The sequence below is a fragment of the Chlorocebus sabaeus genome, chromosome 10 (genome assembly GCF_047675955.1).
Source record: "Chlorocebus sabaeus isolate Y175 chromosome 10, mChlSab1.0.hap1, whole genome shotgun sequence".
Lineage (NCBI taxonomy): Eukaryota > Metazoa > Chordata > Mammalia > Primates > Cercopithecidae > Chlorocebus > Chlorocebus sabaeus.
The window spans coordinates 46107804-46132775 of NC_132913.1; the positions used below are offsets into that span (position 1 = coordinate 46107804).

The 24972-nt window shown below is 41.6% G+C and overlaps 1 non-coding gene across 1 annotated transcript; it reads right to left on the reverse strand.

The window, feature by feature from the left end:
* Positions 1–691: 691 nt before the first annotated feature.
* LOC119625582 (U2 spliceosomal RNA) lies at positions 692–883 on the reverse strand. The gene has a single exon (XR_005241762.2). It is a non-coding gene; the product is annotated as a U2 spliceosomal RNA (small nuclear RNA).
* Positions 884–24972: the final 24089 nt, after the last annotated feature.

The following is a 24972-nucleotide window of genomic DNA, read 5'->3' on the forward strand; positions in this document are numbered from 1 at the left end:
AGGTCTTCCACCCGCCTTGGCCTCCCAAAGTGTTAGGATTACAGGCGTGAGCCACCGCACCTGGCATCCCATTCATTTGGAAAATTCAGTCACAAAAACCAAATGTCAAAAGCAGGGAATTCCAAGCTCTCTGCTCTCCTGCCCCCTTTCCCAGTACCTGCCAGTCCAGCAAGGGCGAGGATGGGAGCTACATCTGCTCTCGCATACCCATCTTCTCCTCCTTTCTCAGAAAGGGCCCCTCTAGGTTGGGAAGACAGAATGAGAGGCAGGGTCGTTTTACTCAACTCCTCTAGATGAGGGGTGGAGGGGGTGGGCACTGGGTGCTCTCACCAGGGTTGCTGCTGCCTCTGTAACTCCAAGAGAACTTCTTCCACCTCTGTCGCTGCCCATGTTGTTGCTCCCTGGGGACACATGTCCTGGCACACAGTCCCCTGACATAGGATTTCTAGCTCAGCCTGTTCTCCTGTTCAGCCCAGTCTGCCCCTCACTCAAGTGATCTTCTTGTCCAACACTCTCTTGGATGTGGTACTGGCAAGATAGCTCAAGCCCACTGCTTTGTCGGCTTCACTTATGGGAGACTATTTTTGCAGCACAAATGGTGGAAATGCAGTCTGGAACCTCGTTAATAGTGAATTAGAGCACTTTGTAGAACACTAGGGGAACAAAAGAAAACAATCTATCATTAATTCAAAAGGAATGCATTACTCCTGAAAGCATTGCAATTACATGCTGAGGCATGGAGAGGATAGAGCAAGCTCCCAAACCATTTCCCAATTCTAAATATTAATTTAATTCCCTGAACATAGATAGAGATCACATTCGATGCTTTAACTGATAGGAACAGATACTACATTTGTTTTTAGCCAATAGGTGGAGAATGAGTCTACTTACGCCACACCTCTCCTATTTCTCAGTTGAGGTGGAGGCTGACACCCCAGATCACTATAGCTCTCCAGTGCTCTGAAACTTTCGCTGATATTGCTCTGACCTGACGTAATGCTCCCAAGGAAACATCTTTCACACTGAAAATAATCAGTCTCAGTATCTTATTCCTGAGGGCTGACCCAAACATCTCTTTTGTGTACTCACACTCATAAAGCTAAGTGGTCAGCTCCATCCTCCCAGCTCCCATATTTTCTGAACCCCTTTAGGAGTCAAGGGACAGTTCTGAGAATCAGGTCAACAAACTCTTTCTTTTAAACTTTTTATTATGGACTATGCGCGGTGGCTCATGCCTGTAATCCCAGCACTTTGGGAGGCCAAAGTGGGTGGATCATTTGAGGTTAGGAGTTCAAGACCAGCCAGGCCAACATGGCAAAACCCCATCTCTACTAAAAATACAAAAATTAGTCAGGCATGTTGGCAGACGCCTGTAATCCCAGCTACTCAGGAGGCTGAGGCAGGAGAATTGCTTGAACCCGGGAGGCGGAGGTTGCAGTGAACTGAGATCGCGCCACTGCACTCAAGCCTAGGCGACAGAGCGAGAGTCTGCCTCAAAAAAAAAAAAAAAAAAAAAAAAAAACCAAAACCATAAAGTTTTATTATGGAAATTTCTGAACATCCACAAAAGTAGGGAGAATAGTATGATAAACTGACATATATCTACCACACGGCCCAACAGGTGTCAACTCATGGCCAGCCTTGCTTCAAATATTCCCTCACCTACTCTCCCTTTCCTCTGAAACATGTATCCAAAATATAGGAATTCTTTTTGTTCTTCTATTTTTTAAATAGAGATGGGGTCTCACTATATTGTCCAGGATGTACTTGAACTCCTGGACTCAAACAATCCTCTTGCCTCGGCCTCCCAAAGTACTGGAATTATAGGCATGAGTGGCCTCTTTTTGTTCTTTTAAAGCTAACTGCAATACCATCCACACACCTAAAAAATTAATAGCAATTTCTTAATTATCATAAAAAATATCTAGTACATACTCAAATTTCTTCAATTGTCCCATAAGTCAATATCCTAACAAGGTTCAAATATTGTATTTGAAACATTACTTATATGAGTCAGAGTACATTATGTTATGCTGTTATGTTTAGCAGACAACTTCAAAATCGGAGTGGCTTACAACAACCCAGATTTATTTCCTGCTCACGTGAGTTTCCATTGTGAGTCAGCCCTGCATCCTCTTCACTCCTGGCTACAGGCTAAAGAAACAGTCTGTGTTTGGGATATGCCCAGTTCCTGGCAGATGGAAATGAGGAATGGCTGAAACACACAATGTCTTTTAAAGTTTCTGCTCAGAAGTAGCAACCAACCATCACATCTGCTCACATTTCACTGGTCAAAGCAAACCACATGGCCAAAGCTGCTGTCAGCAGAGCGACAGGAAGTATAATTTTCCCTATAGGAGACAGCATCTGTTACTGGGAAGAATACAACCTATTCTTATGCCTCTTTTAATTCACAGGTTCCCCTCCTCATCTTGTTTTTTCAATTTATTGGTTGAAGAAAATGAGTAATTTGTGCTTTAGAATTTCCTATATTCCCTGCAGTGTGTTTGTTTAACATGTCTCCATGTCACTTCTAGTTCTTCTAAACTTGTGATTAAATCTAGAGGCATAATCGGACTCAGAAAAAAATTAAGGCCTAAATTGAAGTACTAGATCTTTATGTTGCTGTATGAGGTCATTCAAAAATCCAAATTTGGGGCCAATTTTTGACCTTCCTAGATGGTCATGTGAGTTGTATCAGTTATATCTTGCTGTGTAATAAATTATCCCCAAACTTGGTGGCTCAAACAAAAAATAATCATATATTATCTCATGGTTTCTGTGAATCAGGAATTCAGACAGGGCAGAAGGGCATGGCTTGTTTCTGCTTTATGATTTCTGGGATCTTAACTGGAAAACTTAAGGTCTGGGGGACTGAAATCATCTGGAGACTTGACTGAGACTGAAGGCTCTGTGTTCAAGGGGTTCATTCACTTCATTCACAAGTTGGTGTCGGTAAATTGGTTCTCTTCCATATGGGCCTACTCCTCACGCTGCTTGAGCATCCTCACATGGTGGCTGACTCCCTGCAGAGTGATTGATCCAAAAGACCAACGTTGAAGCAGCAATATCTTTTATGACCTAGTTTTGGGAACTTATCCACTGACACTTCTATTGTTTGCAAAACCAGCCCTTACCTAATATGTAGGAATAGTGTGCCCAAAGGCATGAATACCAAGAAAGGAGGTGCACTGAGGACCATCTTGGTGGCTGACTACTGTATACATTAAGTGGTTTTTGATGTTAAAAAACAAAAAAGAGCTGGGTGCAGTGGCTCACGCCTGTAATCCCAGCACTTTGGGAGGCCGAGGTGGGTGGATCATTAGATCAGGAGACCGAGACTAGCCTGACCGACATGAAATCCCGTCTCTACTAAAAATACAAAAATTATCCAGGCGTGGTGGCACACGCCTGTAATCCCAGCTACTTAGGAGGCTGAGGCAGGAGAATAGCTTGAACCCGGGAGGCAGAGATTGCCATGACCTGAGATGGCGCCACTGCACTCTAGCCTGGGCAACAAGAGTGAGACTCTTTCTCAAAAAACAAAAAGAAGGGACAGTCTACATCATGTTCTGTGCAACAGTGATTTACAGCATTTGAGATGTCATGATCCAATAGAATTTCAAAGGAAAAGCTCAGAAGTTCATAAATGGAACTAGTAGATCTTTATTTTGGCATGTAAAAAGAGCAATCTATTAACTCAACCATCATTATTTTTTATTTTTTATAAAAGTCTTTTTCATACAGAAGGATATTATCTCAAAATAAGGAATAATTTTTTGGATGTGGAACAGGGAGAACCCTTCTAAACTGCTGGTGAGGATGTACATGGAGAACCCACTTGGAAAATATTCTATAGTCAAGTTGAGAATTTATGTACTCTATCACCCAATGTTTCTTTTTTTTTCTTTTGAGATGAGTCTTCTATGTTGCCCAGGCTGCTCTCAAACTCCTGGCTCAAGCAAGCTTCCTGAAGAGCTGGGAATACAGGCATATGTCATTGTGCCCAGCTTTATCACCCAATATTTCTACTCCTAGCCATATATTTACCCTAAAGAAATGTGTATACACTCATACCAGGAGTCATGTACGAGAATGGTCATAGTAGCATGCTAATAATACCCCCAGACTGGAAACAAACCAAATGTCCATCAACAGAGGCACAGACAGGTAAACCGATGTGGAGTCATCCCTCAGTATCCATGGGAGATTGGTTTCAGGCCCTCACAGATACCAAAATCTGCAGATGCTCAAGTCTCTTCTATAAACTGGTGTAGTGTTTGCATATAACCTACACACATCCTCGTGTAAAATTTAAAGTCTCTCTACATTACTTATAATACCTAATACAATGTAAATGCTATGCTATACCATATTGTTTTTAAATTTGTATTGTTATTGTCATATTGGGTTTTTAAATACGTTTTTGATCCATGGTTGGCTGTATTAGTGGATGCAGAACCAGCAGATATGGAGGGCCAACTGTATATTCACACTATATGCTTCCATTTTTATAAAGTCTCCAAACAAGCAATACAGGCATACCTCATTTTACCGCATTTCACTTTATTGGAATTCACAGATACTATGTTTTTTACAAATTGAAGATTCACAGCAACCCTGGCGTCATTTTTCCAAGAGCATGTGCTCACTCATGTCTCTGTGTTACGTTCTGGTAATTCTCACAATATTTCACACTTTTTCATTATTATTATATCTGTTTTGGTGATCTGTGATCAGTGGTCTTTGATGTTACCATGTAATTGTTTTGGTGCACCACTAACCATATCCATAGAGGATGATTAACTTAATCCAGAAAATGTTGTGTGTGTTCTGACTTCTTCAACAACCAGTCTCCCATCTTTCTCCCTCTTCTTGGGCCTCCCCATTCCCTGACACACAAAAATATTGAAATTAGGCCAATTAATAACTCTACAATGACCTCTAAGTATTCATGTGAAAGAAAGAGTCACATGTCTCTCACCTTAAATTAAAAGCTAGAGACGGTTAAGCTTTGTGTGGAAGGCATGTCAAAAGCCAAGATAGAATCCCAGCACTTTGGGAGGCTGAGGCAGGCGGATCACAAGGTCAAGAGATCGAGACCATCCTGGCCAACGTGGTGAAACCCCATCTCTACTAAAAATACAAAAAGTAGCTGGGTGTGGTGGGGCACACCTGTAGTCCCGGCTACTTGGGAGACTGAGGCAGGAGAATCGCTTGAACTTGGGAGGCGGAGGTTGCAGTGAGCCAAGATTGTGCCACTGCACTCCAGCCTGGTGAAAGAGTGAGACTCCATCTCAAGAAAAAAAAAAAAAAAAAAGCCAAGATAGGCCAAAAGCTAGACCTCTTGTGCCAAACAGTTAGCCAAGTTATGTATAGAAAGGAAAAATTCTTGAAGGAAATGAAAAGTGCTACTTCATTGAGCACATGGATGATAAGAAAGCAAAACAAACATTGCTGAGATGGAGCAAGTTTGAGTGATCTGGGCAGATCAAACCAGTCACAATATTCTCTTGAGCCAAAGCCTAATCCAGAGCAACACCCCTAACTCCAATTTTATGAAGGCTGAGAATGGTGAAAAAGCTGCAGAAGAACAATTTGAAGCTAGCAAGAATTGGCTCATGAGGTTTAAAGAAAGCCATCTTCATAATATAAAAATGCAAGGTAAAACAGCAAGTGCTGATATAGAAGCTGCAGCAAGTTATCCAGAAGATCTAGCAAGATCATCGACAAGGGTGCATACACTAAATAACACATTCTCTCAGTGTAGATGAAACAGGCTTATATTGGAAGAAGGTGCCATCTAGATCTTTCATAGCTAGAGAAAAGAAGTCAGTACTTGGGTTCAAAGCTTCAAAGGACATACTGACCCCTTTTGGGGAGCCAATGCAGCTGGTGACTTTATGTCAAAGCAAATGCTAATTTATCATTCTGAAAATCCTAGGGCCCTTAAGAATTATGCTTCACATACTCTGCCTGTGCTCTATAAATGGAACTACAAAGCCTTGATGACAGCACATCTATTTATAGCATGGTTACATTTTTTTTTTTTTTTTGAGACACAGTTTTTCTCTTGTCACCCAGGCTGGAATGCAATGGCACGATCTCAGCTCACTGCAACCTCTGCCTCCCAGGTTCAAGTGATTCTCCTGCCTCAGCCTCCCAAGTAGCTGGAATTACAGGCGTGTACCACCACGCCCAGCTAATTTTGCTATTTTTAGTAGAGATAGGGTTTCACCATATCAGCCAGGCTGGTCTCAAACTCCTGACCTCAGGTGATCCACCCGCCTTGGCCTCCAAAAATGCTGGGATTACAGGTGTGAGTCACTGCACCCGGTGGGGTGTCACAAATGTTTTAAGCCTTCTGTTGAGACCTACTGCTTTAAAGAAAGGATTTCTTTCAAAATATTACTGCTTATTAACGATTCACCTTGTCACCCAAGAGCTCTAAGGGAGATGTACAGGGAGATTAATATTGTTTACATGTGCACTAACACAACATCCATTCTGTATTCTATGGATCAAGGAGTCACTTTACCTTTCATGTTTTATCATTTAGGAAATATATTTTGTGAGGCTATAGCTGCCATAGATAGTGATTCCTCTGATGTATCTGGGGGAAAAAACTGGAAACCTTCTGGAAACAAGTCCCCATTAAGTATAATAATAAAAAATAAATAAATAAAATAAAAAATAAAAACAAAACAAAAAGAACATTTGTGATTCATGGGAGGAGGTCAAAACATCACCATTGACAGGAATTTGGAAGAAGTTGATTCCAACCCTCATGGATCACTTTAAGGGGTTCAAGATTCACCATAACTGCAGATGTGATGCAAATAGCAAGAACTAGAATTAGAAGTAGAGCCTGAAGATGTGACTGAATTGCTGCAATCTCATGATAAAACATGAACAGATTAAGAGTTGCTTCTTAAAGTGGTTTCCTGAGATAGAATCTACTCTTGGTGAAGATGCTATGAACACTGTTGAAATGACAGCAAAGAATCTAGAATATTATATAAACTCAGTGAAGCAGCAGTCTGGTATGAGCAGATTGACCCCAATTTTGGAAGGTCTACTGTGGGTAAAATGCTATCAAACAGCATCACATGCTATAGAGAAATCTGTCATGAAGGAAAGAATCCATCAGTGCAACAAACATCATTGTTGTCTTTTTTTCCTTGAGACAGAGTCTCACTATGTTGCCCAGGCTAGTCTTGAATTCCTGGACTCAAGCAGTCCTCTGGGCTTGGATTCCCACAGTGCTGGGATTACAGATGTGAGACACTGTGCCAAGCCCATTGTTGTCTTATTTTTTTTTAATTTCCACAGCCCAGCCTGGGCAACATAGTGAAACCCCTTCTCTACAAAAAGTACAAAAAATTAGCCAGGCATGGTGCCATGTGCCTGTAGTTCCAGCTACCGGGAGGCTGAGGTGGGAGGATCACTTGAGCCCAGGAAGTCAAGGCCGCAGTGAGCTGAGATCACACCACTGCACTCCAGTGGTGTGCAGTAAGACCCTGTCTCAAAAAAAAAAAGTTTTTTCACAGTCACTTCAATCTTCAGCAACCACCACTTTGATCAGTCAGCAGGCATCAACCCTCCAACAGCAAAAGGATTACAAGTCACTAAAGCCTCATGATGGTTTATGGTTTTCAGCAATAAAGTATTTTTGAATTATGGTATTTTTAAATTATGGTATGGTATTGATTCTTTTAGACATAATGCTATTGCACACTTAAACCACAGTATAGTGTAAACATAACTTTTATGTGCATTGGAAAACCAATGTGTGACTTGCTTTATTGTGATATTTCCTTTATTGTAGTAATCTGGAACCAAATCTGTAATATCTCCAAGGATGACTGCACTAAAGTCTACTGTTTTGAGATGCTATTTTTTTTTTTTTTTTTTTTTTTTTTTAGAGATAGGATCTTGCTATGTTACCCAGGCTGTACTTAAATTCCTGGGACCAAGCAATCCTTCCACCTCAGACTCCCAGTAGCTGGGACTATAGGTATACACCACCACACCTGGCTAATAGCTCATTTTGGTACTGGACACCTAGCAGCATCTTGTTACACTACTGTTGATGGAGCACCTATTATATTCCAGGAACTTTACTACTTGTTTCACGTACATTATGCAGTGTTTTATAATTTTTTTTTTTTTTTGAGACAGAGTCTCACCCTCTCGCCCAGGCTGGAGTGCAATGGCACCATCTCGGCTCACTGCAACCTCCGCCTCCCGCATGCAAGCAATTCTCCTGCCTCAGCCTCCTGAGTAGCTGGGATTACAGGTACACACCACCATGCCCAGTTCATTTTTGTATTTTTAGTAGAGATGGGGTTTCATTAATTGGCCAGGTTGGTCTCGAACTCCTGACCTCAGGTGATCTGCCCGCCTCGGCCTCCAAAAGTGCTGGGATTACAGGTTTGAGCCACCATGCCCGGACAATGTTTTATAGTTTATAATATTTTATTTCATTCTCACAACAGGCTGGGCATGGTAGCTCATGCCTGTAATCCCAACATTTTGGGAGGCCAAGGTGAGAGGATCACTTAAGCCCAGAAGTTCAACACTAGGCTGGGCAACATAGCAAGACCTCATCACTGAAAAAAAAAAAAAAAAAATTAGCCAGCCATGATGGCACACACCCGGGAGCATTGCTTGAACCCAGGAGTTTAAGGCAGCAGTGCATTCCAGCCTGGGCAACAGAATGAGACCCTCTCTCTTAAAAAAAAAAAAAAAAACACACACACACACACACACACACACACACACACACAAATACATAAATAAAATAATAAAAACAAAAAATAGAGTCATGATAATAACAATCCAATGAAATAGATGAGAGACCTTTAGTTATTTCCACTTTTCAAAGAGGCCATTGAGGCTCCTAAAGTTGTGTCCTGCCTAAGATGATTGTTAAGGGCTGGCCACACCTTGCCATGCCTATAGCCACTTGGCAGTTAGGTAGGTAGCCCTGAATGGTCCTCGGAAACGGTTTGCTTTGATGGTATCTCCTGGTCCCTTCCCTATTGCACAGCTGATTTTGCCAGAGGTGGTAACTGACTCAAGGGCAGCCAAGCTACAAGGCCGAGGTATATGAGGTTACCTAGAGCAAAAGCTGTGCCCAAACAGGAATGATGGTGATTAGGTACCTAATTAGATTATCTACAAAACATTTTGTGGGAAATACAGGGAGGATGTTTTCATTAGTAGGAAAAGCTGAAAGCTACCAGAGATGGGAAAATCATTGTCTTTGTCTGTCTTGTCTTGCTATAACATAATACCACATACTGTGTCATTAACAAAGAATAGAAATTTAGACCAGCCATAGCGCCTCATGCCTGTAATCCCAGCACTTTGGGAGGCCGAGGCGGGTGGCTCATTTGAGGCCATGAGTTTGAGACCAGTCTGGCCAACATGGCAAAACCCTATCTCTACAAAAAATACAAAAATTAGCTGGGTGTGATGGCACACATCTGTAATTCCAGCTGGGCTGAGGCATGAGGATTGTTTGAACCCAGGAGACAGAGGTTGCAGTGAGCTGAGACTGCGCCACTGCACTCCAGCCTGGGAGACAGAGTGACAACACCCTGTCTCAAAAAAAAAAAAAAAAAGAAAAGAAAAGAATAGATATGTGTTTCTTATAATTCTGGAGGCTGGGAAGTTCAAGGTTGAGGACTGCATCTAGTGAGGTCCTTCTTGCTGTGTCATCCAGAGAGCATGAGAAAGCCAGAAAGAAAGGAAGCCAAATTTATCTTTTATTGGTAACCTACTCCCAAGATAACTAACCCACTCCTGCAATAACAACATTAATCCATTCATGAGGGCTCTGCCTCTTATTACCTCTTATTGCCTCTAATTACCTCTTAAAGGTTCTACCTCTCAACACCATTGCATTGGGATTTAAGTTTCCAACACATGAACAGATTAAGAATTGCTTCTTAAAGTGGTTTCTTGAGATAGAATGTACTGCTATGACTTGAATGTGTCCCCCACATTCAAGCCATAGCAGTTGTGCACATATACTATAAGGCAACAAGAATCATCCATAAACAGGGAGTATGAGTAAGAGTAAGGTAACTATAAATACAAAACATATGTACTGTGTACAAATAGAAGGCAAGCTTTTAAAATGGCATTGGCAGGAGCACTGAAGCAGAGATTTCAGAAGACAAGTTCTCATAATGGTGGGGGAACAGCACTCCTGCTGCTGAGTGGGCTTAGACCAGCCTCCTCTGAGTTTCAGCCCATAGCCAGACTACAAGGACAGTGATCAAGAAAGACAGAGCCATCAGGTACAGTGGCTCATGCCCATAATCCCAGCACTTTGGGAGGCCAAGTGGGATGATCACTTGAGCTCAGGAGTTCAAGACCACCCTGGGCAACATAGTGAAACCTTATCTTTACAAAAAAATAAAAATTAAAAAAATGAGGTGGGAGGATCACTTGCGCCCAGGAGGTGGAGGCTGCAATGAGCTGTGATCATGCCAGTACACATTGCACTCTCACCTGGGCGACAGAAAAGGACCATCCCTCAAAACAAAAACAGAAACAAAAAATAAGGAAGACTGAACCTAGAGGCAATGACTATTATATTTTATCTGATTATAAGAGTAAAGCCTTTTTTCCCAAAGTACTGATAGAAAAGTAGCAGAGAGACGGCTGGGCGTGGTGGCTCATGCCCATAATCCCAGCACTTTGGGAGGCTGAGGCAGGCGGACCTGAGGTTAGGAGTTCGAGACCAGCCTGGCCACATGGCAAAACCCCGTCTCTACTAAAAATACAAAAAAGTTAACTGGGCGTGATGGCGGGCGCCTGTAATCCCAGCTACTCAGGAAGCTGAGGCAGGAGAATCACTTGAACCTCGGAGGCAGAAGTTGCAGTGAGCCAAGATTGTGCACTGCACTCCAGCCTGGGCCAGAAAAGTGAAACTCCATCTCACCAAAGAAAAGAAAAGAAAAGAAGCAGAGAGAAAATAAGAAAGTTGGACAATCAGTCCAGAAGACTGTCATCTGATCAACAGGATAGAGAGATTTTTTTTAAAAAGAAGGAATAGGAAAAAATGGAGTGGAGGAAATTATCAAAGAAATAATAGAAGAAAAATTTCTACTACCAGTTGATGTAAATCTTCAGAAGATAAGTCCCACTGGGTGCTCAGTGCAACAAATCAAACAAATGAGCAACAACAATGAAGCCATGGCATACCCTCATATAATCCCAGAACACAGGAAAAAAGAATAAATCCTAAAAGCTTCAATAAAGTAAAAACAGGTGACACACAAAGGAGTAGGTAGCAGAATGGTACTGGACTTTCTCATTCATTTTCTAAGAGTTTTGTAAAACAATTTTAAATATTTATAAGACATACATGTATTACATATATATGTAACATATGTATTTATATATATATCATATATATGCATATACATGGAAAAAGGTCTAGAGAATTACATACCAAAATATTAATAGTGGTTACCTTTAAGAAATAGCACTATGGTTTTTTTTGTTTTTTTTTTTTAGACAGAGTCTTGCTCTGTCGCCCAGGCTGGAGTGCAGTGGCACAATCTCAGCTCACTGCAAGCTCCATATGGCGGGTTTTCTGTGTTTTTTTTTAAGAGATGGGGGTCTCACTGTGTTGCCCAGGCTGGTCTCAAACTCCTGGCCTCAAGCGGTCCACCCATCTCGGCCTCTCAAAGTGCTGGGATTTTAGGCGTGAGCCACTGTGCCCAGCCCCATTACGGTGATTTTCAAATATGTCCACAAATACGTTACTACTTCTCTCTCTAAAAGATGGGACTTGATTTCACTTCCCTGAATGTGAACTGGACTGAGTGGGGTATGTGTGTGTGTGTGTGTGTAATTTATTAGATTCAACCATAAAAGTCATTTGGCCTCTTTCTTGCTCTGTCTTTTGGATTGCTCACCCTGGGGCAAGCTAGCTTCCATGTTACGAAGACATCCACACAGTGCTATGTGATGGCCCACGTGGTGAAGAAGTGAGGCCTCCTGCCCATGGCCAGCATCACTCACCAGGCTTACTTTGGCAGTGGGTCTTGAAGCCCCAGCCAAGCCTTCAGATGACTACAGCCCTTGCAAGCATCATGGCTGCAACCTGTGGGAGACGCTGGGCCAAGAGCCACTCAGCTAAGCCACCCTGGATTCCCGATCCACAGAAACTATGTGAGCCCATTAAGTTTCAGGGATAATGTCTTACATGGCAATAGATAACTAAAATAAGTATAAACAGGAGAAAGGCAAGGGAGAACATTTTACTTTTTAGATTTTTTTTTTTTTTTTTGAGAGGGAGTCTTGCTCAGTTGCCCAGGCTGGTGTGCAGTGGTGCAATCTTTGCTCACTGTAACCTCTGCCTCCCAGGTACAAGAGATTCTCCTGCCTCAGCCTCCCCAAGTAGCTGGGCCTACAGGCGCACACCACCATGCCTGGCTAATTTTTGTATTTTTCGTACAGTCACTATGATGGCCAGGCAGGTCTCAAACTCCTGACCTTGTGATCTGCCTCCCTAGGCCTCCCAAAATGCTGGGATTACAGGCGTGAGCCACCGGGCCTGGCCTAGATTTTTATATTCATATTCATTGTTTACATTTTTACAATTAGTGCTTGTAATTTGACTCTTTTTTTTTTTTGAGACGGAGTCTTGCTCTGTCTCCCAGACTGGAGTACAGTGGCACAATCTCGGTTCACTCCAAACTCTGCCTCCCGGGTTCACGCCATTCTCCTGCCTCAGCCTCCCAAGTACCTGGGACTACAGGCGCCCACCACCACGCCGGGCTAACTTTTTGTATTTTTAGTAGAGACAGGGTTTCACTGTGTTAGCCAGGATGGTCTCCATATCCTGACCTCATGATCTGCCTGCCTCAGCCTTCAAAAGTGCTGGGATTACAGGCGTGAGCCACCGCGCCTGCTGTAATTTAACTTTTAAAAAAGGTGGAGGGGGTGGGCAGGCATGGTGGCTCACGTCTGTTATCCCAGCACTTTGGGAGGCCAAAGCAGGAAAGATCACTTGTATCCAGGAGTTCAAGACCAGCCTGGGAACATAGCAAGACCCTGTCTCTACAAATATCAAAAATTAGCTGGATGTGGTATCAGTGCACACCTGTAGTCCCAGCTACCCAGGAGGCTGAGGTTGGAGGATTGCTCAAGCCTGGAGGTTGAGGCTGCAGTGAACCATGATCTTACCACTGTGCACTTCAGCCTGGGTGACAGAGGAGAGGCAGGCAGCCTTTAAGGAAAATTAGTATATTTGCTGGATCTATAAATAATAATACATATTTTGAGAAATATGTAAGAAACTCTTTCAGTGACTAGTAGTGGTGACTGCATATATAAGGGAAACAGGCAAAGAATATGTTAAATGCTCCTGGTGATATAAAATATAAAACATTGCCAGTCATTGTTCGTTACTATGCTGTTCTAATTGAATATTTCCCAGTCATCCCTAATGTGCTGAGGAAGAGACCACAGAGGGGCACTTCTCTCATTGCACAAATGTTTACGTTTGTGTTAACAAAGGACAAAGGACCCCTTTCTGATTTTTTTTTCCTTAAAGAACCAGTAGTTCGACTTGCAGTATTGATTATTATGATGTCACTAGTTAAGATATCAGTGAAAGAAGTTAAGTAAGCATTCAATATCTGCTTCTTTCTTATCACCTCCATAGTCTTCCTTGGTGTTGTACCCATTAGAATTTCAGGATGGTCTTTTGCTCATATCATTTCTTCTCTTCTTCCCAATTATTTTATGTCTGCACTACTTGGGCAAACCCAACAAATCAGTCTAGCCAGGTTGCAGAGTAAGGACTTCCTAGAAAAAGACCATTGGCTTAATGACTTCCCCTGCTCATAGTTACATTTAATTCCTGTTGAGCTAATGGTACCAGGGGACTGATGTCTGCATCCTGTAGCAAATATTCCCATTATTTCTTTCTCTCCACTTAAAAACATTCTTTAGCTTTTACTGAAGTTAATAGCCCCAGAGTTCTTTGTGTGAGTGTTGTATGTGCTGTTATATGGATTTTATCCATGTACCAGATTTGGTTTACAGTGAATATTAGTCTTGCCTGTTATATAAACTAAACATCTGCAATTTTCCATGTGTAATGGTAATGATACCATCAAGGGAGGCAGGAGTGTAAGAGAAGAAGGGGGAAAATCATTAAAAAGAGAGTATCAGGCTAAGACAAAGGAACCTAGACCTAGACTGTCTGAAAAGTTAAACTAATTGTTTTCCTTAAATTACATCATCAACCCAATGTGGGGGGTTCAGGGCCATTCCAGTCATGGTCATTGCAGCTACCACCCAAGTAGTGTAAAAACTGCTGTCAACCTGTTCTTGTTCATTTTTAGCTTCCAGACTTAATTAGTGTTCAGGCAGGAACTTGACACCTATTTGACACACTTCAAATGTGTTAGTAAAACAATTCTCCCCAACATCCTCCCCTAGTCCTCTTTGCTAACAGAAAGCATCCACTATAACTTTCCCCAAAGAGGGTCAAGATCTAACCCTGTTTTGACTACGGAAAGCAGGGCTTTCGGGTACTGACTGTTTTACGGTCTCATTTGGATTATAGTGGGCAAACAAGGTGAGATAAAGTCCAAATAAACGCCTCTGAAATTCCCATGGTTGTGTGGATTTATTTGGCCCTTTGATGTCTTTTTTGTTTCTCTGTTGGAATGTTTCAAATATGCACTTAAGTCACCCATAGAAAAGGCTGCTAATGTAAACAGACATGTGTTTAGAATGGGTTGTCATCTTAACCTTCCCAGAGATGCAAAACCCATAAAAACACAAAGGGTCAATTGGAATTACCTCTTCTGTTTCTTCTTTTAAATATGAGAGGTTACAGAGTTCAGATTGCCCTTTCCTTCTCTTCCCTTTATTTATTCAGGTGATTTAAATTTTGGCTGTTATACGAAGGGGCTGACCCTCAACTCTAAGACATTCCTCTTAAAATTAAGTTTTGACTTCCATTCTTAACTGATTATTTTAAGAATACTATTTGAGTCTTTGATACTCTATCTCACAGTGATTTCCATTAAAAAAAAAATCTATAGGGACACAGAAGTATGTAACCAGAAGTATTTGAACTCATATTGTAAATGCCGTTTTCAAGTTTAGAAAATATTTTATCATAAAATATTATACAAGAAAAATTGAGACCAGGAGCAGTGGCTCATGCCTGTAATCCCAGCACTTTGGGAGGACAAGGCAGGTGGATCACTTGAGGTCAGGAGTTTGAGACCAGCCTGGCCAACATGGTGAAACCCCGTCTCCACTAAAAATAAAGAAATTAGCTGGGCATGGTGTCATGTGCCTACAGTCCCAGCTATTCAGGAGGCTGAGGCAGGAGAATCACTTGAACCCAGCAGGCGGAGGCTACAGTCAGCCAAGGCAGCGCCACTGTACTCCAGGCTGAGAGATAGAGTAAGACTCTGTCAAAAAAAAAGGAAAGAAAGAAAGAAGAGAGAGACAGAGAGAAAGAAAAGGAAAAAGAAGAAAAATTTGAGGAACAAAGGGGAAAATTCATCTATAACCTATAACGCACCCACAAAAACTGCTAAAACAGACCTAATCGGGATGAGATTAGGAAATTGGCCCATCCACGCACATCCAGATTAGTGTGTTGAAGGTAGTATGTACTGGAACCAATGGAACTGTAAATGTTTACAGACTGCTTTTCCATGCAACATTGTATCACAAGGCAAGGCCTGGTGGTTCATGCTTGTAATCCCAGCACTTTGAGAGGCTGAGGCAGGCAGATCGCTTGAGGTCAGGAGTTTGAGATCAGTCTGGCCAATGTGATGAAACTCTGTCTCTACTAAAATTACAAAAAATGTGGTGAAACCCTGTCTCTACTAAAATTACAAAAATTAGCTGGGTGTGGTGGTGGGCGCCTGTAATCCCAGCTACTCGGGAGACTGGCAGGAGAATCACTTGAACCTGGGAGACAGGTTGCAGGCAGCCGAGATCATGCCATTGTACCCCAGCCTGGGTGATAAGAGCAAGACTTCATCTCAAAGCAAAAACAAAAACAAAAATTGTATCACAAGCATGTTTAGGTACAGTCTTTATAAAAGATAAAATTATATTTAGGTTTATAATTTTTTAAGAACGTGCTTAGAGAAATAAAAATCTAGCTATATTATATTAATACCAACTTTGGTTGAATACTTAAGGCGTTACCATTAGCTATGTAGGAGAAATAAATTACAGTGCAAAAACTATTTTAAAAGCTTAAAGGATCATCCTTTTCTTGCTGAAAATTACATGTCTTCTAGAAGCAGGTCAATGGTACACAGCCATGCTCTGTTTGAGGCCTCTAGAGAGAATCGGTGTCTCTGGTGGGCTTGAGTGCATACTTTACTCTGAAATGCGAATCCCTGTCAGCATTATTATAGTCAGAGCAATATTATATATATGTATATAAAATGCTTTTAATGAATTTCTGAAAATCATAAACACTCTTTAGGGATTAAAGGTGAGGATTATACAATAGTGAAGAGAGCCCCTTAAAGCAATTGGTTGTCATCTAGGGTAATAGGAGACATTCTGAAGTTATCACTTGATAGGCATCAAGCTATCAAGTTACCACTTGATAGCTCAACTTGAAGGTTTTTGAGGAATAGAAGTAGCATAATGCTGCCTCTCAATTTTATGGTATTGTCTGTCCAACTCACTCAGCATACCGAGTATCTCCTTGTCCACAGTCTTATTTCAGTCATTTTTGTTTCAGGACTTGTTGTGATCAGTTTTAAGTCCTCAGGCAAGTTAGTTCAGTTGGTCACCTCATTAAACCAATGAGGCCAAGGAAGTATGGCCCCATTGGTTACCATACTTGAGCTTTGTCGAGAGAATTATTTCTTACATAAACCCTTTACTCTGTTTTTCTCTACTTCTCCCAGCCCTCAAGATTGTGAGGTTATAAGCAGCTCAACATGTTACCTAGGAGGCCAGGGTAAAAGCATAGGTTTTGGAATCCAGTGAAACTAAAATCAAATCTACGTATTAGATGGGTCTCTTGGACAAATAACTTGGCCTGTCTAAGCCTCCAATTTCTCATCCGAAAATTAGAGTTAAACAATATCCAAATGTATTGTAAGAACTAGATAACATAAGTGACAAGACACACAGCTAGCACATAATAGGCACTCAGTGATGCTATTTCTTTGATAGGCATTGATGCCATTTGCCAACACTTTCTGGTGCTACCCTTTCTGGCACACAGAAGTGCCAGTAGAAGTGCACTTCATGCCTCACTTTTGGTTACCTGAGGCCATGGGACTTGTTCCAGATAGTGAGCTGTGAGCAAAAAGCAACATATCCTTGAAACTGCCAGAGCAAGGCCCATTTTTCCTTTTGACATGGTGGCTGGCAACGTTCAAGATGATGGTTGCTCTCTCAGCTTGAGTTCCATAGCTATAATGAGGAGTGTGTCCCAGTTAACCCATGAAGGATGAGTGGAATGAATAAGAAACAAGTTTTATTATTTTCAGCCACTGGGATTTTGGTGGAGGTGTTCTTGCAGTGTAATTCAACCTCTCCTCCTGCTCCTGCTGCTTTCCTCTGCTGAAACAACCAACAGTTCAAACTGAGAAAAAAGGAACATCATTTAATTGGTGGCTTGAGGGATGTCTGATTGGTTCTCTGATCTCACCCTGGTCATATGGGGAAGTCACTTGTCCAGACTGAAGCTAGAATGAACTTTTCTCATACTGGGGATGGATCCATGCTACCACATGGAGTGAGACATGGTCTCACTCTGTCACCCAGGCTGGAGTGTGGTGATGCAGTCATAGCTCACTGCAACCTTAGGTCCTGGGGTCAATTGGTCCTCAGCCTCTCATGTAGCTGGGACTACAAGTGTGAACCACTGAGCAGGCCTTTATAAGTTAAAATATGTAAATATTCTATTCCCCCACCTCCCATGAGTTTATTAGATTTATTAATAAAATAATCTCTTTAACGAGCTAGTTGAGTATAACCTAGCAGGAATAAAGCACTATCCTAGAATGTCAAATTCTATTTCAACAAATGTTATTACTACCAGTGTCTCTGAATAATGTTTACCAACTCTAGTTGATAATTGATAATTTTATATAATATTTGCCATAGCTAAATTCTATGACAATGATTGTGAACCTCTCTTGGTGTTCAGCACAGAGATAGCTGACTTATGGTACTTCATAGAAAAATAAAAGGTAACCTTTTTTTTTTTTTTTTTTTTTTTTTGAGACGGAGTTTTGCTCTTGTTGCCTGGGCTGGAGTGCAATGGCACAATCTCGGCTTACCACAACCTCTGCCTCCGGGGTTCAAGTGATTCTCCTGCCTCACTCTCCTGAATAGCTGGGATTACGGGCATGCGCCACCACTCCCGGCTAATTTTGTATTTTAATAGAGACGGGGTTTCTCTATTTTGGTCAGGCTGGTCGCAAACTCCCAACCTCAGTTGATCCACCTGCCTCGGCCTCCCAAAGTGTTGGGATTACAGGCGTGAGCCACTGCGCCCGGCCTAAGGTAACTGTTCTTAACATGTTATTGGCAGGCAGTATGTTGCGTTTAGATCAGGCTTGCATTCAGCTGCATGTAAGAGAAACTACCATGGTGGCTTAGCCAAATGGAGTTCATTCTTCTCATGTAACAAGAAGTCTGGAGATAGGTGGCTCGCTACTGGCACAGCTGCTTCAGGACATCATCAGGGCCCAGGTTCCTTCTAGCTTTCTGCTCTACCATCCTTAGCATGTGGCTCTTGTCTTCTTAGTTGCAAGATGGCTGCCTTTCTTGCAGGTATCCTCATTCCAGACAGAATGAAAAAGGAAGGGCAAAGAGCAACATATACACGCCAGCTGGGTCCGTCCTTTTTTTATCAGAATCTGCTGCTTTCCTAGAAACCTCTCCCTGTAGAATCATATGATCACCGTAGCTGTAAGAGAGTCTGTAGGAGTATTTTAGCTGGGCACACTGCCACCCCAAACAAAATCATATTTCTGTTAACAAAAACAGAAGAATAGAAAGGAGCTTGGGTAGAGAACGAGTCATATCCTCCATTGAACCTTAAGTGCATTATCTCATATCTTTGCAACAAAACCATGAAGCGCTTACTATTATTTCCTGGTTTTCCTCCCATGTTACACATTAGGAAACTGAGGTACAGAGGGCTTAAATAACTGACCTAGGGTCACCCAAATGATGGGTTGCAAAACTGGGATTTGAAGCTAGGCAGTCTTTGGAAGATGATTTTCAAATAATCACAAAAGGCAAAAGTGGAAAGTCGGTCAAGTTTAGAGATTGGTTCTGGGCACGGCCAAGGTCTCTTGGGCAATCTGCCAGCAGGTCCCTGTGGGAGGCAGTTATGATGTCATGTCTTTCCTGCTGTAACCACATACTCTCAGACTCCAGATAGTCCGAAGGCAGCTGTGACAAGCATCTGTATTAGCTTACTAGTGAGGCAGGGTTCATGGGTCCAAAAAACTTGGCACATCAGTGCTTCTGGGCAGCTACATGGATTGGGGGAGGGGTGATGCAAAGGTGTGGCCTTTCTGCCCTCTTAGCTTAGGGTGTGTGTTTCAAACATGCTATAAAGTACTTCAGGTTCAAGGAGAAAACAAAATCATTTGAAGCAATAAATATTGACAAAAGCTTAAATAATTATTAAAATGCTGGACTTTTTTTTTTCTGGACTCATTCTGTTATCTTTATTCATTGTTTTACTTAACTTTAACAGCTCCAGGACTGTAGTAGAAGACATGAAGTGTAGCAACAAGAAGAAAGGCTCTGCTCAGGGCAGGAGAGCAGAGGCACTGGGAGCCAGCCAGTGTTCTCAGGTTGTAAAATAAAATCTCTAGACCAATTGGACACTGGCCTCAGGCCATGGCAGTGATTAATGCCAGAGTTGTAAAAAGTGCCGTGGTGGGAACGGTTAGCCAGGTTGTACTGTGTGTGTGTTTGTGTGCTGGATTTTTCCTTAAAGTCGCTTAATATGAAACACATAATTTTCAGTTGTTTTGGAATCTAAAAATAAAATTTAAGACTCATTTACTTTTCTCTGTTTCTCTCTCTTTTTTTAAGGAGACAGGCTTTTGCCCTGTTGCCCAGGCTGGAGTGCAGTGGCATGATCATAGCTCACTGTAACCTCAAACTCCTAAGCTCAAGCAATCCTTCCGCCTCAGCCTCTCAAGAAGCTAGGATGACAGGTGTGTGCCACCAAGGCTGGCTAATTTAAACATTTTTTTTTTTTTTTTTTGTAGAGACAGGGTCTCATTATGTTGCCCAGGCTGGTCTCAAACACCTAGCCTCAAGCAATCTTCCCCCATCTGCCTCCCAAAGTGCTGGAGTTACAGGCATGAACCTCTGTGTCCAGCCTCCTTCTTTTTTTTTTTGAGACGGAGTTTCGCTCTTGTTGCCCAGACTGGAGTGCAGTGGCACGATCTCAGCTCACCGCAAACTCTGCCTCCCGGGTTCAACCTATTCTCCTGCCTTAGCCTCCTGAGTAGCTGGGATTACAGCCATGTGCCACCATGCCTGGCTAATTTTATATTTTTAGTAGAGCCAGGGTTTCTCCATGTTGGTCAGGCTGGTCTTGAACTTCCAAACGCAGGTGATCCACCCACCTTGGCCTCCCAAAGTGCTGGGATTATAGGCGTGAGCCACTGTGCCCGGCCAACCTCTCTTTTAATTAAGAACTTAGCCAACTTTATGGAAGAAGCCTAAGTAGCATTAAGCTCCAAACCAGTTACATCACTCCAAGTCTCCCCTGATCTTTGTTAATATACATTAGTACATTTTTACACAGATGTAATTAGTGTAGTAGACATATAATTCTGCGTTCTACTTTTTTCAATTAACCGTATTTCATATGAACATCTTCATACTGCCTTGAAACATATGTTTCGGGTTTTCTTCTAAGCTTTAGAGTATTTAGATACCTTGATCAGTCATTGCTTGCTTAATCATCCCCTTGTTGCTGGGTATATGGGCTGTTTTCATGGTTTTGCTGTTATAAATGATGCTACTTCAAACATTTTTGCACAAATTCTTTCTTTTTTGCATGTAGGTTATTTCTCAGGATGATGTTCACCAAAGTGGCCTTATTTAGTCAATGCGTATAAACAGTTACTTATCTCTAATTGTTCTCTGACTTACAGTATCATCGGCAATGTAGAAATACACCTACTTTTCCACATGACTGGATGTGCCAATTATTTACCTATTGTCTCATAGCTCCACACCAACCCCACTCTACTCTGCTTCGCAATGCTGGGGCTAGAAGCCTACAAAGCAGTTTTCCCAGCTTTCTTTTCTGGCTTGTTTCCTTTTAGGTTCTGTCAATAGAAGAGGCCAGCAGAAAATTAGAAAGTGTAAGGGAGGGAGAAGCCATAGTTTTCTTTCTTTCTGCTTCTGGCAGTATTTCTAGAAGTGACTTCATTTCTGGACGTCCTCTCTCTGGTGTTCCCAGAATCCTATTTGGCATTCCCAATGACACAATAAGACATGCAGTCTTGTGCTATGGTAGCGCTACCTCCTCCTTTTTATTCTGCCAGCTTCTTTCTATCTTTATTAATCTCACAGTTACCTACCTTTCCCTTTTGACCTTTCAGTTCTCCCAACAATATAGTTTCCTGTATTAAATACCCTCTCTGAAATACCTAGCTTGGTTGCTAATTTCCTGACTAGATCCTGGTTTAGAAACTGGGTCTTCTAATTCTAATATATATTTTATTAGGTTAATGTGAGTATAATGGTACCCAAAGTCCTATTTTGCATTTTAAAAAATTGGTAGTGGAAATAGATTTTTTTAAAAAAAACTGTAAACATTTCATTAACAAATATAATTTATTTGTAAATTTAAATCTAGTCTTAGGGTCTTTATTCAATTTTTGTTATTTTTCTGTTTTAATAAATATTGTAGTGGTTGAGTGGTGGCCCCTAAAACATAGGTCCATGTCTAAATACCTGGAACTTTTGAATGTTACCTTATTTGGAAAAAGGGTCTCTGTGGAAGTAATAGTTAAGGGTTTTAGGATTAGCTTATCCTGGATTATCTGGATAGGGGCCCAAAATCCAATGACAGGTGTTGGATTGGATAAGAGAAAGGCAGAAACTGGCCATGGTGGCACACGTTTGAAGTCCCAGCTACTCAAGGATCACTTGAGCCCAGGAGTTCAAGACTGCACTGTGTTATAATCATCCCTGGGAATAGCCACTGCACTCCAGCTTGGACAATATAGCAAGACCTCATCTCTTAAAGAGAGAGAGAGAGAGACCAAGAGACAGAGGTAGAGTGAGAGAAAGAGAGAGATTTGAGACATACAGAAGAGGAGAAGACACAGACCATATGAAGATGAGGGCAGAAACTAGAGTTATGCAGTCATAAGCCAAGAAATGCCTGGAGCCACTAGAAGCTGAAAGAGGCAAGGAAGGATTCACCCCCAGAGCCTCTGGAGGGAGGATAGAGCATTGCCAATACCTTGATTTTGGACTTTTGACTTCCAGAACTGGGAGAAAATAAATTTCCACTGTTTTAAGCTACTCGGTTTGTGGCAGTTTGTTGCAGTGGACACACGAAATGAAGACAAATATTAAACAATTTCAGTATTGTTAAAAACTATTTTTTCTTTGTTTCATTTGTAGTGTTCAAAGTCCTATACATTAAATGGGGAAAAGGGCACACAAATATTGCCATTAAATAATTGAGTTTCAGATCCTTCTCTACTTGTAGCCATCTCTTATTTAATATTTGTCCCTACCTTTTTTTAGGTGAAATTTATTACAAGTTGTTCTTGTTCTGTTCTGTTCTGTTTCATTTTGCTGATGGCTCTAATAAACCTTATAATTAGGTCTCTATGTCATTCATGTTCAGAGAAAAAAACCTTATCAGCTTCTTATTGAGACAAGACTCTTAAAATTAATTTATCTTTGCCTATCTCTTCTTTTTCTCTCAATCTTTCTTTTTAAATTTTGAGTCCATCAGTTATCCTGTTTTCTTCCCATTCTTTTACTTGCTTTTATATCAGCAATTCCCAACCTTTTTGTTTTGCTTTGTTTTTTTGAGACAGGGTCTCACTCTGTCACCCAGGCTGGAGTGCAGTGAGTGGCGCAGTCACAGCTCACTGCAGCCTCAACCTCCTGGGCTCAAATGATCCTCCCACCTCAGCCTCCTGAGAAGCTGGGACTATGGCGTCACTATGTCTGGCTAATTTTTGTATTTTTAGGAGAAACAAGGTTTCACCGTGTAGCCCAGGATGGTCTCGAACTCCTGGGCTCAAGTGATCTGCCGCCTTGGCCTCCCAAAGTGTTGGGATTACAGGCGTGAGCCACCGCATCTGGCTCCAACTTTTAAAAAAATTGTGACTACGACCCCTCCACTGCCTGGGAAGTGAGGAGCACCTCTGCTCCGCTGCCTGGGTTCACTTCCCCGGCCCTGTCTGGGAAGTGAGGAGCGTCTCTGCCGGGCTGCTGTGCAACTCTCCCAGTGCGAAGTGACAGCCTTGTGTGTGATCTTTCTGCCCTCCCCAACTTTGCATTTTTGACATTAAAGTTTACTTTTTAATTAAAAGTTTTTCAAAAAATATGGCTTAAAAAAACCCTGTAAGTTGTTTTTTTAACCACCAAAGAGCCTCTTAATTAATTTCCCCCAAATAGTTAACAATTTGAAGAATTTTGTCTGTAATCCATATTTGCCAGTTGTGGTGGATATTTGTTGGTTTGCTTCTACCTAACAAGGTATTCATTTGGGAACTTGCCTTTTCCTGGTGTAGCCCACATGCTTCAAGGAAAAGTAACTACCTCTTCCACCAATGGCAGGGACAGGCCATGATTGACAGACCAATCGGCAGGGTTCCCCCTCCTCACCACCAACCACTGTCATTGATTTCAAAGTGGACATTGGAACTCAAAGGATACAATCAAGGTGAATTTCACGACTCTTGCTTAGAATGTTGGGACAGAAATGTGTGTTTTCTCCTACTGGATTAAATATGGAAGCGCAGAGCCCAGTTGCAGTTCCCAGCCACATTACATTCACAAGGGGAATTGGCATTAGGATGAAGGATGAAGCTAACATTGTACATAGCTAAGCAGAGAATTGAAAGAAAATGAATCCTTGATGATCTTGAGTTGCTAGATCACCCAAATTTTGAAGCTTACTTTATCTGTCCATCTTGCCGCTGAAGTGAGCCAATAACCCCTCTGTTGGTTAAGCCCATTTAAACTGAGTTTTCTTTCTCTGATTGTACCCTTAACTGGTATATCATGCAATATTTAATTATTCGTTTTTATTAAGATATGTAAATTTGATCTTTTGATCAATAATTGTGATACTTGTTGCCATTTATTATCTATAATATGCCGTTACATTGCAAAGTAGTTAAAATCATTATTATTGAAAGTATGTCAGTGGCTGAGGGAGGGAGAATGACACGGGAGACATAGAAGCAGCACATTACCATCAACGACTTTAAATTTAATAAAGAACACTTATTCTTAAAATGTCCTTTAGCCACCCCACTGCAGGGATCTTCTTGTGGAAGGGAAAGTTCCTTCATACACATAGCCTGCTACCTTCTACTGCCTGCAGTTTCCTCCTACCGCCTTTCCTCAGAAGCAAACACCAAGTTCTCTCCTTGTCACACTTTAGAGCAGTTTGGCCCTTGTCACTGATGCCTCATCACTTAACATATACTGAGGATTATACGGTCTCACCTTCTACTTCAATAAATGTTTTCCCAGTAAAGACAGTTACCTTCTGGAGGGGAAGTCTTGGCGCCAGTTATTAAGATAAAGGTTTCACCTTGGGTGGCAAAGAGATTAAATCATTTTGCCAAGGAAGGACTCATAGCTAGGAAAGGAAGAACTGGACTGTGAATGTAAGTGTAGCTGTCTCTAAAGCAAAAAGTCTTCAGTTCCAGGAGCCAGAATTTTTTTTTTTTTTTTTTTTTTTTTTTG